The sequence below is a fragment of the Zingiber officinale genome, chromosome 3A (assembly GCF_018446385.1).
Source record: "Zingiber officinale cultivar Zhangliang chromosome 3A, Zo_v1.1, whole genome shotgun sequence".
NCBI classification, from domain to species: domain Eukaryota; kingdom Viridiplantae; phylum Streptophyta; class Magnoliopsida; order Zingiberales; family Zingiberaceae; genus Zingiber; species Zingiber officinale.
In genome coordinates, this window is record NC_055990.1 from 7,672,612 (window position 1) to 7,678,791 (window position 6,180).

General features: G+C 34.9%; 1 pseudogene; it reads right to left on the minus strand.

Moving 5' to 3' along the window:
- Window positions 1–436: 436 nt before the first annotated feature.
- LOC122051136 lies at window positions 437–5,770 on the minus strand (annotated as a pseudogene).
- Window positions 5,771–6,180: the final 410 nt, after the last annotated feature.

Sequence of the window (6,180 nt, forward strand, 5' to 3'; positions counted from 1 at the left end):
TGTCCAGGCTGAGATCGAGCTACAAATGAAAAAGAGTTCCAGTTCTCGGTTCTGAAATCAGGCATTGGGTAGCGACTCAATCCAGAATATCGGGTGGAATGTCAAACCAAGCAAAGGAATAACTCTAAATATGAACAGACCACTCTATTTTCTGACCCATTCCTTAGTACCAGCCTTAATTTTTTGCATCATACGATGGCCACAGCTAACATACGTAATGAGAATCTAAACTATATTTACAAGAGCATATGGAAATTATATGACGTTAATGGTTCTAACACCAAAAATCATAGAACAGGCTGCATGATAAATAGAATGCAACTGCTCTTGCATGCCCCCCATCGAGAAACACATTCTATCTATATGACAAGCATAAAAAATGTAGACAATCAACGAAAAATCACATAGTTAACAGAAATTTCTAGACTCAATGAAGTTTAAGCCAAAAATCTAAAACACTTGGTAACCAAGCTCTAATACAATGTTCAATAAGTCTTTAAGCCCTCAAACAGGGCAATATATGAAGTTCATCACATTTTCACATGACTGAATAAAAAATCTGTGACCGACAGAAAAATTTCCACTACGCCATGAGAATCCATGTTAGCGTCAAACAAAGCCAAGGATGAAGAAGCACATTAGTGGAAAGGAAGTCCCCCGCTAGAATATTCAACTTCCTGAAGAATAGTCACACAAATGATGAGCGAAAAGATAAACTGGATTTTTGTTTTGAAGATGCTTCTGAATCATTTATCCAGCACTATTTCAGTAGAGATGATGTATCAATGAAATGATGCAGAGGGATTGCATGAAATTGCAACATACTGGAGCAGTAGGTAGTGAAGAAACCCAGTCCGATGCGTGTAGGAAGAAGACCCAATGAGTTCAGCTGTCAAAGAGTCAGATAACTTTTTGAAGGTTCCTTGTAACAACTTGCACAAACTACATAGTTTAGATGGTCAGATTTTTACTTTCCAGACACCCAATGCCATCGCGGCCAAGTTAAGGGCAATAAAGAGCAATTTGGGTGCAAGAGTATCCACCCTTGGATCCTTGTAAGGTTCGAAAACTGAAGATAGAAAAACAGTATTCATATAAAAAATGTGGGATAATTGAATGTTAACCATTGGGAGCCTAGGTTTACAAAAATGGCAAGAGAAATAACACCACATCTGAGAAAGTAAATGCAAACTACCAAGAATTCAAAATTGTAGACTTGCAGCATATAAAAAAGAAAGAAGTTTAAAAAACTGGTTTAAATGTGTGTAACCAACAGTTGCTTTGTCTAGTGGTAACCAATCTAGATCCAGAGAGTTTCCAGCTAAAGGTGGGGAGTTTGAATATATATATAACAATACCGGAAAGACGGATTAATAGAAAATATTTGTAAGAGAAAAAGTCATTTTGCTCTTCACAATTTGTTGCATTTCTGGAGTGCCCCTAGAGATACACTGCCGAAATATCCTTGCCCTATTAAATCTTAACAAAGTTCATTATCTCTAGTGTGCAAACTAGGGCACAAAGTGATTTGTAACTCAACTTGCACCTTATAAATCCAAGATTTACAATATTTTTGTAGTCCCAAACACATATTACGACCTGTGTCAAGAACCTAGAAAAGTTTATTTGTCTCAAATTTTGACGCAAGCAGAGATTGCAAACAATGTCAAATTCCAAGGTGCGAGTACAAATCAGCATACCTCATAAATTCAAACTTTCTAACATTTTTAGAGCTATAATCTGAACTTACACTTGTATTAAAGCCAAAAACCAAAAAAAAAAACATAGTTTTCAAAATTTGACTGCAAGATGATTAACAAATCAGCTAGTGCCCGTGAACTTGGTGTGCTGGAACTGAATGGCTGCAAGCTGATTTTGAGCTAATCAAGTTGTTATAGAGGGCTAAGTTGTTTTTAAGAATTTCTTTTAAGAGAGATGAAGAATATGATTGATTAAAGAGTCGAGAGATTATAACAATGTGTAAATTGCAAGCGATGCAAGAAAACCTAGGTTGATAAAGTTGGATTGTCATTGACCTATAACATGTATTGGTAGAAATTGGCAACAATACACTATTCTTTGAGGTATGATCCAAGTTGGTGCCAAAATTGAGATATATATCTTGTTGTCAATATTGTAGTTATTAAGTTTAGTAGATCTTAATGGTAACTAAATTGGATGTGTAGAAAAGAGTTAGCATACATGTATATGGCTGAAAGATTAAAGAAACGATATAGCCAATGTAAGAAAAACCACAATGCATGGAGTGATAAAATAAATAAATGCTACATAAAAGCAAAAAATTTGCATATTATTATATCAAAAATAACAATACTAATTATTACAAACCATTTCCAACTCCTTGAAGAGCACTTATTGGTTGCCAAAGGGCCGAGAAGGTGATACCAATACTGAATAAATGAACTGTACTTCCAGCCATCCACATCATAAACCCCATCATTAACAAGTTCTTGAAAGGGGCTTGAGCCACTTCCCAAGCTTTCTTCATAAGAAAAAGGGGAACATATGGCACAAATTAAAACATGCACGACAGGAAAAGAAAAACACAGTCTAATGATGATGCTGTGCAGTTAAGGAAATCGAGTAAAACAAGAAAAATGAAACTAGACATGTCACTAAGTGCAATACTTAATGGCAACAAAAATAATTATTGCAACCTATAAATTCAAGAAGATAGACAAGTACTATCCTAGAAATGATAATTAACAATTAATCACAAAGCATTTGCATTATCAATTACTTCAGAATCCAGTAGTCAGAGTAAAATAAAAAGCACAATGATTGTAATGTCACCTTCCCCATCAAGAATGTAAATAGACGGAACGAAAATGTGTTGTTCATAGGTGCAATACAAATAAACATACCTAGTTGTATCTACAATTAAGGGAAGCAAACTGAGAAAGAAATAAGGATGCATAGAGATTTTCTTGTCACACTTTCCCTCTATTTCCTTTGGGAAAAATAAAGGATAGAAGGAAAATATAAAAAAAGGGCAGCCTGGTGCACGAAGCTCCCGCCATGCGGGATCCCGGGGAAAGATCCATTGTACGCAACCTTACCTTACTTTTTGCAAGAGGCTGTTTCCAGGATTCGAACCCGTGACCTTTTGGTCACATGGCAACAACTTTACCGTTGCGCCAAGGCTCCCCTTCGGATAGAAGGAAAATATAAAGGAAATAATTTTCACAAGCTTTCCTCTTTATTGTTTCCATCCAATTTGTAAGGAAACCTCACTTCTAAGAGCAATGAAGCTCAAATTCATACATCAAAAAAGTTCAAAATTACTTTTCCTTTTCAAATTTGCTTTTCATTAATGTTTTTTTCTATGTTTTAAATTAAAAAATTAAGATTTAAGTTTCCCTCAGTCTTTTCTTTCCTCCAAGAAATTAGTCGGATGGAAAATATTTTGCGATTATTTGATTTTTTTTCACTAATTTTTCCCCTAGCAATTTCCTTCCTTTGAAGGGAACAGGTTTATTCCGTATCAACTATAAACATAGATTAATAATAATTGAAAAAAAAAACAGTTGCATGTAAAAGTCAGCTTAATCCTAAGTGTACATGCTACAACAACCATTTTGCTCAAGCAATCCAAAGTGATGTAGCCCAAAACACAAAAAATTCATGTTTGTTTGTATTTTCTTGAAGAGTTGCTCTTTTTTATATTTATTAATCATGGCTAAGTAAGTCTATTATTATTATTATTATTATTATTATTATTATTATTATTTGAACAAGCAGACAGAATCCTTTCATTGCGTCCATAATTATATTTCATTAAAGTAGTAAAAAAAGCACTCCTAGGGGGCGAGTATGACTTGTGGGTTTGTTAATCTTCCTTGTGGACCTTCCCAAACCAAATCCATCTTGGGTGCCGTGTACAAAGTTAGGGGACTATAAAATTAAGTCATTAGAAAGCCTTTACCATGATCTGAACCACTTGGTCTGTGCCACAAAAAGTAGTCCTCAGAAGGTGCTAATTTGGAAACATGGATATTAGGTGTGGAGTAACGTTGTTAGAGTGTCAATATCGGACATGGGAAAGAGGGTAATGAAGTGTTAATTATCAGAAACATGACAAGGTTGAGTCTATAATATGCACGAGCACAGATACTACAATTTTAGAATAAAAGGTTTCATTAACCTTCACAATTTTCAATATAAAGGAGCAACTGTATTTTAGTTAAATCATATTTTCTGCATATCTGAAATCTTGTTATGATATTAACCCACAAAAGCATCCATAAATTTAAGCTTCACTCACAGACAAATAAAGCAATCCATCAAAAAACGAACCTATAGTAAATAACCCAAACAAAATTCATATGCCCACATTTTAGTTTGGCATACCCACATGAATTGATAGTTTAAAACCAAAATCAAACAACTCAGTTCAAGTCTTTTGTATAAGAATTATATAGGCAAAAAGTATAACGAGAAAAAAAAAATAGTAAACATTTATATGAATGTGAAACAAGGGCATTATATATCTTTCCATGCCAGTCTCCATTCTGGTTTGATATAAATCAGTTACAAATATGGTCAACGTTAGATTCCAATTTTTGAAACTGAAAAATGTTATCATGTTTTAACCACCAAGGCCCAGGTATCGTGGATGTTGATCACTAAAGATTGAAAGAAAAAGGGATGATTATTTTAATTAAACTTTGAAGCTTTGTTTAAAGAATCATCTATCTGGACATCTTCAAATAAAAGTAAACTAATTGTAAAACAAATTATTTTAATAACTTGGTCCATGGTGAACCAATATTAAAACTCATTACAATTAGTTTAAACAATAAGTCTAAAAATAATCATTTGTTGACATGGAGTCCTGATGATATAGCATATAAGCACATAACAGAGTGTGTTAATCTGGATGTCTTATGCAAGAATATATTGAAAGTGTTGCTCCCTTCTCAAGGTGTCAAGGTTACTGGTATTTACCTAAGGTAGTTTAATTAATGCAAATAGATATGACAGATTCTGTTATGATTAATGCAGATATGTACAAAAAAATCTGTACTCTTCAGATGATAGATTAAATTTAGTATTTGGATTGTATGCTACATATCCGATTTGTGTTAAACTCATTTTAACCACCATACCTCTCACTAACACTAAAAGCTTTTGTTTGTTGCGTATGTATACCATTTCATTACATAGCGCTCATAGAATTTTCAAACTCGATTTGTTGAAAATTGACAGAGCGCAAACTTCATATGCATTGCACAAATATACTTTTTTCCTATCAGTTATATGAAAACATCTCAAAAACAATTTCCTCAATTTTTGAAAATTTTCACCCGAACTTAAATAAACTGCAATCGAGCACAAGGACAATCAAAACCCTAAATATTAGAACCTGCGCCTTCCAAGCCGCTTCTGCCGGCTGGCATTTGCATCATCCTGGGATAAGAACCAGCATCCAAAACAAGTCAGTGTAACAGACCAAGTGACGTAGGTAAACAGATCGAAGAAGGAGAGCTAACAGAGGGCAGTACGGGATCAGAAGAAGATCGGGTGAAACCGAGGGGATCTGGGATGTCAGAAGGCGAGGAATATGAAGAGTTGTCGGCGAATTCCACCGCCCATCGCCGTGCAACGCCTTTCCCCTTCTCCATTGCTACCTCCGCCCGCCTCGCAACGAGACGATAGATACGGAAAGCTTTCCTCGGATCTGTAGGCGAGCCTGGACCGAGGTGCGGAGCGTGGAATACTTTACGATGAGTGCGTCGGATGAGAGCCCGTATGAAGATCCGACGGGGATGGTTACATCTTCGAAACAATAGAATTGAGCGACCAAATTACCGTCGACTAGCGCCCTTCTGCCAGATCTATAAACGGAAAAGATTATTAATTAGAAAAAGTCATAATTCTACAACTCAATGTCATTGAGTTAACTAGTTACATTTGTATTATTCAAGTCCCTATTGACTCGATGCAAATGTATAAAATAAAATAAAAAAATACCTAACTTTAAATCATATTACTAATATATTCTAGTTCACTCTAAATATTATTTTTTTAAAATAAATATATCAAATAGAGAGAGAGTAATTGATCATGTTTGTAATAGGAGGAAATGACAAGATGGACGATGCAGTTTGGAGGTTGACTGTGAGATGACTCTAAGGAAACGTATTCATTGTCGCATGT